Consider the following 13,754-nt stretch of genomic DNA (forward strand, 5'->3'; position numbering starts at 1 on the left):
TGGACAATCGTATCTTCATCTGATGGAAAATATTTCATGGGAAACTCCTGCAAACTGTCTTGGCTGTCCTAGGTCCTAGTCTTCAGACTGCCAAGGTGCACAGTCTGAAGATCACCAAGTGAATTAACTAGATTGACCTGAGGACTGTTCATCTCTTAACCTTGTCAAACATTAAGGTGCTAGGTGGGGGAAAGGAAGAAGGAAAAGAACAGGAGAGGGAATAAGGGTGGGTGTCTGGTCTCAACCTCAAGGACCTAGGCTGGAGGACATATTTTAGAGGCCACAGTCTGTATCACACAGTCTAGAAGACACAGGCTTGAGGACACATAAAACAACTGGAAAGATACCCATAACTATTCTGGTGTTTTATTTGCAGCCCTAGATTCTCACAGCAGACAATGCTGTCAAGGAAAAGCCCAGCCTTGTACCAAGTTATCAATATCAGCCGCGACCGGGTGAGGGGAGCCATCCGTCCTCACAGAGACATTAGCACGTCTTGAATCGCCCTTGGAGCCTCTGTTTGAAAGGTGCATCCATCTGCATGCAGCATCAATGACACTGGCCTTGATGTGAACAGCAGAGAACTTCATTTTGCTCGTTCCTGTTAAGACGTGGGCGTCACTTTGTCGCTGGGGTGGCAGCCTCCTGTTCAAAGCAACTGGCACAAGTCAGTCTAAGGTGAGATGAGTTCTGATTTTTATCTCCAGGTTGTGAAAGGAGAGTTGGCATGAAAGAGCCTGACATCCCTCCTCTAAATGTGTGTTAAATGCACTGCAAAGTGAGAAGTGATTTCATTTTCTAAATTATGGGGCAACAGACTTAAACAACAGAATTGGGTGCGGCGGGGGGGAGGATGGTGTAAGATGACTTGCAAGTTAATAATACAGTTACAAGGTTGTTCTCTTATTTTCTCTGTAGCCCATTTCCTTCCTCCAAAGTTTCCCTCTGGTTGAACCGTCTTTGCCTCTGCCCTTCCTTCCTGCCCATAGACGGGGCTGCTCCTGGGGAACTGTAGTATTGGCGCTGATACTCTGAATAAATCGAGTAGTGGGTATTGAAATCTTGCCCCAGAATCCTTGGGAGGAAAACTTGCAGCCTCCTAAAGTCGCACTACGTAGTTCTGACCTTATTTACTTGGGCTTCTACTTGTGAAATCTTGAGTTCAGGCCAACAGGCATTTTTTTCTTTTTTAGCCCTAATATGTGCTGGACACTAGGCAAAGAGCTAGGGATAGACATATGAGTAATACCCACGTCTCCTTAGCTTATCAGGGAAAAATTATAGGTTTATAACTAAAGCAACCAGGACACAATTAATTTTTAATCACTGTTATTATGAGATATGTAAACCAGAGAGCTATTTTGTCTTGGGATGTCTAAACAGGTGTCACAGAGTCAGGGGGCTTCCCTGGTGGCTCAGATGGTAAAGAACCTGTCCACAGTGTGGGAGACACATGTTCAGTTCCTGGGTCAGGAAGATCCCCTGGAGGAGGGCATGGCAACCCATGCCAGTATTCTTGCCTGGAGAATCCCATGGACAGAGGAGCCTGGCAGAATACAGTCTATGGGGCTGCAAAGAGTCAGACACGACTGGGCAACTAACACTTTCTTAAGAAAACAAGAGGAAGGTACTTGCAATTTAAACAAAAGACAACTAAGATCTCACAAAATGCTAAGTCACTTCAGTTGTATCTGACTCTGTGCTACCCTATGGACTGTAGTCAGCCAGGCTCCTCTGCCCATGGGATTCTTCAGGCAAGAATACTGTAGTGAACTGCCATGCCCTCCTCCAGGGGATCTTCCTGACCTAAGGATCAAACCTCAGTCTCTTATGTCTCTTGCAGGGGCAGGCAGGTTCTTTACCACTAGCACCACCTGGCAAGCCCTCTCACAAAATGATATACAAGTATCCTGTGAGTATAAACTCTCCTCTGAAATGGAAGAATGAGGCCATTGGATTAGCTGATTTCCTTAGATCCTGATTTTTGATTCATCACTGTAGGATTCTGACAATAAGTGCTTGGAGGTCAGAGTTTTATCGTCTAAACAGGTTTTATTCTCTTCTTCTTATTGCATTTACATCAGAAAGCAATGTAGAGAAGCAAGTTATATGGAATTAAAGTTGGCTTGCAATCATAGCTAAGTTCTATTATCTGCATCTTGCATGCAGGATGTATTATGTCAAAATATTGACCAGTGAACATACAGAGTGTACTGAAGTTTCTTTACTTATGAACAGGTTAGATTTATAATGTTATTCTTTTGTTAGAATTTTATTTTATTATGGTATGTGCATGCTAAGTCGCTTCATTTGTGTCCAGTTCTGTGTGATCTCATGGACTGTAACCCACCAGGCTCCTCTGTCCACCAGATTCTCCAGGCAAGAATACTGGAGTGGGTTGCCATTTCCTTCTGCAGGGGATCTTCCCGACCCAAGGACTGAACCTGGGTCTTCCTCATTGAAGGCAGATTCCTTACCATCTGAACCACCAAGGGAGCAAAACAACCTTGTTGACTGTAAATTAATGTTGCACGCCAGATCTCAAGAACTTATTCACCTTGTTTAACTGAAACTTTACTACGCCTGTTGCTTAACAACTCCCCATTTCTCCCTCCCCCGCATGCCCTGAAAACCACTATTTCACTTTGGTTTTCAGGTCCTTCTTAGATCTAGTTGTTTGCAAGTTCAAAGTGTCTCCAAACCACCAACATTTGACATTTTCTCACCACTGTTAATATTCTTATTTCTATATTAATTTCATTGGAAATTCCACCTCTTCTTACAAGGACCTTCAACATTCTTATTATTTTTGATTCCATCAGATATAATGAGGTTAATACTATTTGCAAAATTCATTAAAAAAACAAACACAACAAGTCTTCCATTCTCTACTGACAGAGGTAAAGAGAAGACTTGGTCTTGGAGTAACATGGCTTCTCCAAATGTCCAGAACTTCATATACAAACTCAGAGTCACTTACAGGTATTAAGAATGATCCCCAAGCTCAGGAATTAAGACCTGGCCTCCCTAAGCCTTCTCTTCCACCATCCTGGGGCTCCAGTGGGGGCCTGATGGCCTCACCCCTCCTCACCATTCAATATTTACAGCTTCATCACCAATAAATGAATTTCCTACATATGAACCTTCAAGTTGCAAACTTTCAAAGATGTAACTGTGCATGCCAGCCCCAGTATGCCAGCTGTTGTACTGTACTACTGTACTTTTAAGGTATTATACCATAAGACCAAAAATGTTTTCTCTATTTTTGGTTTGTTTTTATGTATGTGTTATTTTCGTGAAAAGTATTATAAATCTATTATGTGCTAAGTCGCTTCAGTTGTGTCTGACTCATGGTGACCCCATGGACTGTGGCCCACCAGGCTCCTCTGTCCATGGGATTCTGCAGGCAAAATCTGGAACAGGTTGCCCTCCTCCTGGGATCTTCCTGATTCAGGGATGGAAACTGTGTCTCTTGCATCTCCTGCATTGGCAGATGTGTTCTTCACCCCTAGTGCCACCCGGGAAGCCCAAACCTATTACAGGAAGTACTACATAACTGATTGTGCTGGTTGGGTACCTAAGCTAACTTTGTTGGACTTTCAAATTGGACTTAAGATGTGCTCTCGGAGTGAACGAAACTTGTTTGTATGTAGGGGACTTCGTCTATTTGTCTTGAGTCCAGTAGGATTAATCTCAGCCTGCCCTGCATCCCAGGTTATCCTAAGAAGCCTCAGCCTCTCAGGTCATCCCCCATCTCCCACACTCTAATCCCTATAGGTTCTGAGTACCCACTATTCTCTCTCTGTCTCTTTCAGCTTCCTAACTCTTGAAACTTCTACCGTGTCTCTGCAATTTCTTGTCCATCATCAGCAAAATCCCACACACCATCATCTCTCCTCTTTGCCTGAATCTCCCCTGAAGATGGGCTTCCCCAGGAGCCCCTCAAGAACTGACTATTTTTCTCCTGTAGCCTTTGTAGCCCCAGCTCTAGAGGAGAGTTCAGTGTTTGCTGTGATGCCCCAGGACCCTTAAGGCCCTTTTCTTCCTCCCCTCGCTACAGATCACCAGCTTTGACTTTCATATCAGCTTGTGTCGCTCAGCACCCTTCATCGTCGCTGACTTGGATGAAGGGGGCCACTTCCCGCTTATATCTTAGGTTTCTTAGCTCCTGGTTTGCTGTTACTCTTTTTGATCTTTCTCTCATCTGAATGTTTGGTGATTTCTGGGTTCCTATACATACATGGTCTTTCCCCCACCCTGGCCTTTCCAGTCCTGTGACCTCCTCTCCTCCAGCTCAGCCACCCACTCCCCAGTCACACTTCATCCACACCAGATAGGAGGCAAGGTACTCAGTGCAGATGTGGGAGGAGGTAGATGGGTTGGTAGGGTCTGCGGTCTTCTCCTGCACACGAAGTCTTCTCAGGAAATAAGAAGCAAGGTCATCAGCTGAGAGTGAGATGAGACAGAAGGGTTGAGGAGGGAAGAGAAATCGGGAATGAATTAGAAATGAATGTTTAGGTTTTGGGTGAGGTGTCCTTGGGGAACTTGCTTAACCTGTACACCTCACTCTCCTAATTTATAAAATGGGGGTAAAAATAGTAGCTAATTTAGTGGTGTGTTGTGAGGACTATTATACTTCATCAAATCCAAGATGTCATCCATTGGAAGGTGTACCTTTCCTTCATGGGCTTCCCTGGTGGCTCAGACAGTAAAACGTCTGCCTGCATTGTGGGACACCCGGGTTCGGTTCCGGGGTTGGGAAGATCCCCTGGAGAAGGAAATGGCAATCCACTCCAGCACTCTTGCCTGGAAAATCCCATGGACAGAGGAACCTGATAGGCTACGGTCCATGGGGTCGCAAAGCGTCGGACGTGACTGAGCGACTTCACTTTCACTTTACTTCATGCACCACTAATACAGAAAAATATCCACCAATATCTGAGCACCAGGATTGTTAGATGTGGCCTGATTTCCCAGATGTTAAAATGTGAAACAAAATACATCATACAATCAATGAAGTGTGGTAAATGTTTTAAATGAATCATACACTTATGGGATGAAGTGTGTCCTCCCAAAACTAGTATGTTGAAATTTAAACCCCTAGTCCTCAGAATGTGACTATATTTAGAGATAAGGTCTTTAAAGAGGTAATTAAGTAAAATTACATCATAGGAATGTACACTAAGCCAATATGAATGGGGTCTCTATATGAAGAGACGACTAGGACACAGAGACACCTGTGAGCCTGGGAGAGAACCCTCTGAAGAAATAACCTTGATCTTGAACTTTGAGCCTCCAGAACATTGTGAAAATAATTTTCTGCTGTTTAATCCACCTAGTCTGTGGTACTTTGTTATGGCAGCCCTACCAAACTACTATGCTGTGCTGTTCTTAGTCGCTCAGTCATGTCAGACTCTTTGTGACCCTGTGGACTGTAGCCCGCCAGGCTCCTCTGTCAGTGGGATTCTCCAGGCAAGAATACTGGAGTGGATTACCATGCCTTCCTCCAGGGGATCTTTCCAACCCAGGGATCAAACCCAGGTCTACCGCATCGCAGGTGGATTCTTTATAGTCTGAGCCACCAGGGAAGCCCTACCAAACTACTATAGATCCCTCAATAAAGCTTTCTAACTCAGGACAAGGAACTTCTATATGTGAGAGCCCTGTCTCAGATCTCCAACCCACCCTCCCAGGGTCCCTTATACTCCATCAACCCAACCCCAAGTTAGAGCTTCCCTTCCACTTGGGTCTCCATTCACCAAGAAGTCAACTGTCTACTCGGCACATGAGAGCTATATGTAAACTAGATCCATTACCACTTGACTTCTTTTTTTTTTTAATTTCACTTATGTGGCCAGAAGGGGAAAATGTGATGAGCTTTAGATCAACACACTGTTAGCAGGATTCAGACCAAAGTACACAGTTCACACTTAGCTCAAACCATCTTTAGCAAAACTGACTGACGGTCGGCACTTGACATTAAAAAGGTCTATAACAGCAGATTGTCTAGATTAATGAGCTCTCTGAAAAGGACTGACACCTTCCCACCCCCCAACACCCTTGATTTTTTTTCTAGACTGATCTGACATTTGTGCATAATATGAAGAAAGATTGTTAAGCCTGTAACGTGGCTGCTAAGAGGCTTCAGCTCATGTTTGCTAATCTCCTGTATGGTGAAACACTGGCACCCGGACAAACCCTCATTCACATTGGAACAAAGCGCCAGTTATGTGTGTTGAAATTCCTTCGAGAAAATGTCTTGCAGGCCATTGGGGGAGTGCATGAATGCTGGAAATACTTCACCAAGTGTTGCTCAACATCCTGGGAAGACGGTCTCCTGGCATCTGGACGCTCACCCTGGAGACGGGTTGCAGCCCTCTGGGGCACGTGGGTCTGGTGAGGACAGAGGGAGCATGGGTGGAAGAGGGGGTGGACATGGAGTTGGATGTTTTCTCTGTAATTGTTCCAGACTGGGCTGGAGCCAGCCCCAGACTGCCCACTTGCTTAGTCCATTGAGAGTATCTAACCCCAATGCTGGGAAAGATTGAGGGCAAAAGGAGAAGGGGGCAGCAGAGGATGAGATGGTTAGACAGCATCGCCGACTCAATGGACATGAATTTGATCAAACTCCAGGAGAGAGGGAGAACGGAGAAGCCTGGCGTGCTGCAGTCCATGGGGTCGCAAAGAGTCAGACAGGACTTAGCGACTGAATAGCAACAACAAAGTCAGGTTTATCACCAAGGCTGCCACCTTCCCTGCTGGGAACCAGATTTTCCTGTTTTCCGATCATACATCCAAGTTACATACGTGGGTTTCTTCAGCTTTGACTTGAAGAAGTAAGAGGGTGAAGAAAGAGAGGAAAGGGTTTTGATCGACACTGAAGGTGTGAAATGGTTAGGTGGGAGTCCCTTGGTGGAGGACGAAAGCCAGATCCATTATGGCTCCAGTTGTGTGCTGTGCTGTGTCTGACTCTTTGCAACTCTGTGGACGGTAGCCCGCCAGGTCCCTCTTTACTTGGATTTCCCAGGCCAGAATACTGCAGAAGGTTGCCATTTCCTCCTCCAGGGGATCTTTCTGACCCAGAGATCAAACCTGGTGTCTCCTGCAATGACAGACAGATTCTTCACCACTGCATACCTAGGAAGCCCAGTTGTGTGGAGGTAACTCCAAAAGATTGGTTTGAAGAAGTGACCTTAGGGAGCAGAGGATGGCGGGTGGGATCACCCACTTCCTATGGGGTGATGTGATAAGTGCACACGACCAGAAGGGAGAGGAGAATGGTGCAGAGCTAGAGCAGGGCTTGGCATGGTGACCAGCAGCATCAGCACCACCTGGGAAAAATGCAAACACTCAGCCCCGCCCCAGGTCTGCTGAATTGGGAACTTTGGGAGTCGAGGCCAGTCATCTGTGCTTGAACAGATCCACCTGGTAATTCTGATGCTGGCTACAGTGCGTTAGGAGCCCTTCTGGAATGAGGACAAGACAGTCCTGGTATTAATGGTTGGGGGAGAGTTTGGGGGGAGGAAAGGGTAGAGAATGGACTCAAAGGCAGGAAGATGTTCTGCTCCATACACATGAAAAGTGATGAGGGATGCCAGGATCAATGCAGAAGACTGTAGTTTCTTCTATTGTGGATCAAGACTATAGCTTCCCAGGATTTCCCTGCTGGTCCAGTGGCTAAGATTCCAAGCTAACAATGCAGGGGGCCCAGGTTCGATGCCTAGTCAGGGAACTAGATCCCACATGCCACAATTAAATATTTCGCATATTGCAATGAAGATCCCATATGCTGCAGCTAAGAATCGGTACAGCCAAAGAAATAAGCAAATATTTTTTAAAAAGGACTTTAGCGCTCAAGGTATCTTGAATCCTTAATTCGCATATACTGACCACAGATGTTGACGCAGAAGTTTTAAGGAGAGATGTGGCCAATAAGAGTAAAAGAACAAATGTGCATGCAAATTACTCTTAGAAATTAGAGAAAGGGAATTACATGGCTGAGATCCACGTGCAAATGGAGGGTGGCTCATTTATTCTTTCCCCTCTACTCTGGTCTGTTATGGGCTGAATGGTGGCCCTCAAAAGCCAAACCCATGTCCTAACCTCCAGAACCTGTGAATGCAACCTTATTAGAAAAAGAGTCTTTGCAGATGTAATCAAATTAAGGACCTCCAGCTAAGATCATCCTCGATTATGTAGGTGAGCCCTGAGTCCATGGAACTGTCATCATGAGATACAGAAGAGGAGAGAGACACACAGAGAAAGAGATGAGAAGCAGGAGCCTGAGAAAGAAGAAGATGGAGGCAGAGACCGGAGCTACACAGCCATGCTGAACCTAGAGCCTGTTACACAGAATGAAGTAAGTAAAAAAACAGATATCATATATTAATGCATATGTGTGGAATCTAGAAAAACGGTACTGATGAGCCTATTATCAGGGCAGGAATAGAGATGCAGACGCATAGAACAGACATGTGGACACAGAGGGGGAAGAAGGTGGGATGAATGAAGAGGGTAGCACTGATGTATACCCACTACCACGTGTAAACTAGGTAGCTGGTGGGAACCTGCCGTTTAACACAAGGAGGTCAGCTCAGTGCTCTGTGACAACCTAGAGGGGTGGGATGGGGCAGGGGCGGGAGGGTCAAGAGGGAGGCAATATATGTCTACTTAGAGCTGATTCATGTTGCTGTACAGCAGAAACCAATGCAACACTGTAAAGCAATTACCCTCCAATTAAAAAGAAAGTTTTTAAAAATGGAGGGAAAAAAAGTTAAAAAGAAGATGGAGGCAGAGATTGGCGTTAAACAGCCATAGACCAGGGAATGCCTGAGCCACCAGAAGCTGGAAGCGGCCGAGAAACTTTCTCTCGGAGAGACTTCAGAGTGAGTGCGGCCCTGCCAACACCTAAATCTCAAACCCCTGGCCTCAGACCTGTGAGATAATAAATACCTGTAGCTTTTAGCCTGTGATCTGTGGAAGTTTGCTAGGGCAGCTCTAGGAAATGAATACATCCGGCCTAAGGAAAAAGATTTGGAGTCAGAGGGCATGTATCTTAAAAAAAAATTATTTTGTTTTTTCATTTTATTTCCTTGGATGTGAAATGAACTCTCAGTCACAATGGCCTCTACCTGGCTTGTGTTGCTCATGACTTTACCAATTTGCCTCCTGTGAGCATCTGAGCTTGTGTCACACTAGTATTCTAGCACAGGGATGGATGTGTGTGTGCTCAGCAGCACAGCTGTGTCCGACTCTTTGTGACCCCATGGACTGTAACCCACCAGGCTTCTCTGCCCATGGGATTTTCCAAGTAAGAATACTGGAGTGGGTTGTCATTTCCTACTCCAGGGGCTTTTCCCGATCCGGGGATCAAATCAATGTCTCCTGTATCTTCTTCATTGTGGGCAGATTCTTTACCCACTGAGCCATCAGGGAAGCCCAAGGGGATTGGGGAGGGAGGTGTCAAAAACCCAAATCCTTTGGAGAATACTTTGAGGTGATGCAATCTATAAGTCTTTGAATAGTTTGGTTGATTTTATATGGAGGATGAAGGAAATTTCTTCCTAAAATATATACCAGGATGACTTTTCAGAACTGGGAACTCAGTGATTTTTCATGAAGGCATGAAAGAGCATCTCCTGCCTGGGTTTCAGCCGCCCCTTCCAGAGGGTAGGAAGGTATGACTACACTGGGGACTGTGGGTGAGAAGGGCCTGCCTTGCTGAACAGAAGAAATAAACACAGGCCTGTGGCAGGGATGTTATATCGTTGGGTCACTATTATCCTTGTGTGTTCAGTTCAGTTCGGTCGCTCAGTCGTGTCCGACTCTTTGTGACCCCATGGACTGCCTCCCTGTCTATCACCAATTTCCAGAGTTTACCCAAACTCATGTCCACTGAGTCAGTGATGCCATCCAACCATCTCGTCCTCTGTCATCCCCTTCTCCTCCCACCTTCAATCTTTCCCAGCATCAGGGTCTTTTCCAATGAGTCCGTTCTTTGCATCAGGTGGCCAAAGGATTGGAGTTTCAGCTTCAGCATCACTCCTTCCAATGAATATTCAGGACTGATTTCCTTCAGGATGGACTGGTTGGATCTCCTTGCAGTCCAAGGGACTCTCAAGAGTCTTCTCCAACACCACAGTTCCAAAGCATCAATTCTTCAGCATTCAACTTTCTTTATGGTCCAACTCTCACATCCACATATGACAGCTGGAAAAACCATAGCTTTGACTAGACGGACCTTTGTTGGCAAATGTCTCTGCTTTTTAATATGCTGTCTAGGTTGGTCATAGCTTTTCTTCCAAAGAGCAAGTGTCTTTTAATTTCATGGCTACAGTCACCATCTGCAGTGATTTTGGAGTTCAAAAAAATAAATCTGTCACTGTTTCCATTGTTTCTCCATCTATTTCCCATGAAGTGATGGAACTGGATGCCATGATCTTAGTTTTCTAAATGTTGAGTTTTAAGCCAGCTTTTTCACTCTCCTCTTTCACTTTCATCAAGAGGCTCTTTAGTTCTTCTTCGCTTTCTGCCATTAGGGTGGTGTCATCTGCATATCTGAGGTTATTGACATTTCTCCCGGCAATCTTGATTTCAGCTTGCCACTTCATCCAGCTGGCATTTTGCATGATGTACTCTGCATGTAACTTAAATAAGCAGGGTGACAATATACAGCCTTGACGTACTCCTTTCCCGATTTGGAACCAGTCTGTTGTTCCATGTCCAGTTCTAAATGTTGCTTCTTGACCGGCATACAAATTTCTCAGGAGGCAGGTCAGGTGGTCTGGTATTCCCATCTCTTTCAGAATTTTCCACAGGTTGTTGTGATACACATAGTCAAAAGCTTTGGCATGGTCAATAAAGCAAAAGTAGATGTTTTTCTGGAGCTTTCTTGCTTTTTCAATGATCCAGCGGATGTTGGCCATTTGATCTCTGGTTCCTCTGCCTGTTCTAAATCCAGCTTGAACATCTGGAAGTTCACAGTTCACGTATTGCTGAAGCCTGGCTTGGAGAATTTTGAGCATTACTGTGCTAGCATGTGAGATGAGTGCAATTGTGCGGTAGTTTGAGCATTCTTTGGCATTGCCTTTCTTTGGGATTGGAATGAAAACTGACCTGTTCCAGTCCTGTGGCCACTGCTGAGTTTTCCAAATTTGCTAGCGTATTGAGAGCAGCACTTTCACAGCATCATCTTTCAGGATTTGAAATAACTCAACTGGAATTCCATCACCTCCACTAGCTTTGTTCATAGTGATGCTTCCCAAGGCCCACTTGACTTCGCATTCCAGGATGTCTGGCTCTAGGTGAGTGATCACACCATTGTGGTTATCTGGGTCATGAAGATATTTTTTGTATAGTTCTTCTGTGTATTCTTGCCACCCCTTCTTAATATCTTCTGCTTCTGTTAGGTCCATACCATTTCTGTCTTTTATTGAGCCCATCTTTGCAAGAAATGTTCCCTTGGTATCTCTAATTTTCTTGACGAGATCTCTAGCCTTTCCCATTCTATTGTTTTCCTCTATTTCTTTGTATTGATCACTGAGGAAGACTTTCTTATCCCTCCTTGCTATTCTTTGGAACTCTGCATTCAAATGGGTATATCTTTCCTTTTCTCCTCTGCCTTTAGCTTCTCTTCTTTTCTCAGCTGTTCATAAGGCCTCATCAGACAATCATTTTGCCTTTTTTGCATTTCTTTTTCTTGGGGATGGTCTTGATCACTGCCTCCTGTACAATGTCACAAACCTCCGTCCATAGTTCTTCAGGCACTCTGTCTATCAGATCTAATCCCTTGAATCTGTTTGTCACCCACATGTGAGGCAAGCGTTATTTGGAATTGTTCTCAAGTTCTCAGCTTAAAAATATATACAACCTGAAGTCAGTCTTTCCCAGAGTCTGTGTGTTGTTCAAGGAAATCTCTAGCGTGAGCTACTCCAATAGAGAATTATATAGTAGATACATCAGTACTGTCTCCATCCAAGGGAATTTTTTTCTCGAGTACCAGAAAACACACCAGTTACTAGCACTCTGCTGCTAGTAAGGTCCCAAGCTATACTCTGATGCTTTGTGGTAACCGATCTTTGGTGGCTTCCTCCCAACCCCTGAAACCTAGTTTCCATCTGGCTCTGCCTCTGGGGCAACACTCAGACTTCAAACTTTCACCTTCTTTCTCTTTCTTTTTGGCTGTGCTCGGCCTTCATTGCTGGGTGGTCTCTTTTCTCTAGCTGCAGAGATCGGGGGCTACTCGCTAGTGGCGCTGCATGGGCTTCGCATTGCCATGACTTCCCTTGATGTGGAGCCCAGGTTCTAGGCACGTGGGCTTCGATAGTTACAGCATGTGGGCCCAGTAGTTGCAGCTCCCGGGCTCTAGAGCACAGGCTCAGTAGTTGTGGCTCATGGACTCTGTTGCTCCATGGCATGATCGGCTCCATGTCTCTGCACTGGCAGGAAGACTCTTTACCACTAGGGGCTTCCCTGGTGGCTCAAATGGTAAAGCGTCTGCCTGCAATGCGGGAGACGCAGGTTCAATCCCTGGGTCGGGATGACCCTCTGGAGAAGGAAATGGCAACCCACTCCAGGACTCTTGCCTGGAAAATTCCATGGGCAGAGGAGCCTGGTAGGCTACAGTCCATGGGGTTACAACGAGTCGGACACGACTGAGCGACTTCTCTCTCTTTCTTCACCACTGAGCCACCAGGGGAGGCCCTTCTTCTTGTCACTTTCTATCAAAATATAGCTTGTCCTTAACCTCAACCCTTTAAAGTTTGGATCTGTGGATGAACAAACGTCCTAGCAGCCATGGGCGTCCTGCATTCCTAAGTAACCCATTTGCATTTCAGAGCCTTCTTGACTCTAATGGCGGGAATTTCAGAACCATGGTGGACTGGGCAGTGACCGAGTGTCCCTTAGAGGCCCTCAAACCACAGAATGTGTTTGACCACCGGCTGCACCAGTAGACCAACAAACTCAGGACCAACCCAGAAAGGGAATTAATTTGTTTGGATCTACAGAGGTTCTTCAGCTTTACCTTGGAAGTCAGAGCCAGCAAAAGCAATGTTCGCTCGAGCTCCTTCTAAAGAAGGCTACTCTCAAACAGCTGGCAGGATGATGGGCAAGGAGGAGGCTGAAAGAGCCAGGGTCACCACTCCTGGGGTTGGCTCAGCCCCAACTGGCCAGGTGATCCCTTCTCTTAATTCCTCCGAGTTGCTTTTGTCACCTATAAAAGTTAGCAGTAAATCAGGTGAAATTAGGTCAGTGTCTGGTCAGAAAAATCATTCAGGCCAATGGTAGAGAAATCATCAGGCCATTGGTTAAAAAAAACCCTGTTCTCGGGGCCTCATGACAGACCACCTGACTCTGACTCTCCGTGAACAGACCTGGGCATCTCTGTTTGTGATAGGTGCTGCTGTGGTCGAAGGGATCAGGGTGTGGGAAACAAACGTAGGTGGTATCTCAAGACCCTTTCAGCCTTACTCTCCTGTGATGTCCAGAAAAAGAGTAGAGCAATGGCTTCAACAAAAGCCTGGGAGCCCAAATGCCTGAGTTCAAATTCTGGCTATGATTTATCAACCCCGTGTTCTTGGCCAATCATGGCTCCTTGCCTCAGTTTTCTCATCTGTAGAATGGGCATGATAAGAATATCAACCATGAAGTCTTGTTGCTGATTCAGTTCAGTTCAGTTACTCAGTCATGTTCAACTCTTTGCGAACTCATGGACTGCAGCACGCTAGGCTTCCCTGTCTGTCACCAACTCCTGG

The 13,754-nt window shown here is 45.6% G+C and overlaps 1 long non-coding RNA gene across 1 annotated transcript in view; it reads left to right on the forward strand.

The window, feature by feature from the left end:
- Positions 1–589: 589 nt before the first annotated feature.
- The window catches only part of LOC133239951 (uncharacterized), a 32,835-nt gene continuing 19,670 nt past the window's right edge, over positions 590–13,754 (forward strand). The window contains exons 1-3 of the long non-coding RNA XR_009734050.1: positions 590–678; positions 1,844–6,396; positions 8,200–8,359. This is a non-coding gene — a long non-coding RNA (uncharacterized LOC133239951). The remainder of the gene's footprint in view (positions 679–1,843; positions 6,397–8,199; positions 8,360–13,754) is intronic.

Source organism: Bos javanicus, chromosome 27, assembly GCF_032452875.1.
Source record: "Bos javanicus breed banteng chromosome 27, ARS-OSU_banteng_1.0, whole genome shotgun sequence".
Lineage (NCBI taxonomy): Eukaryota > Metazoa > Chordata > Mammalia > Artiodactyla > Bovidae > Bos > Bos javanicus.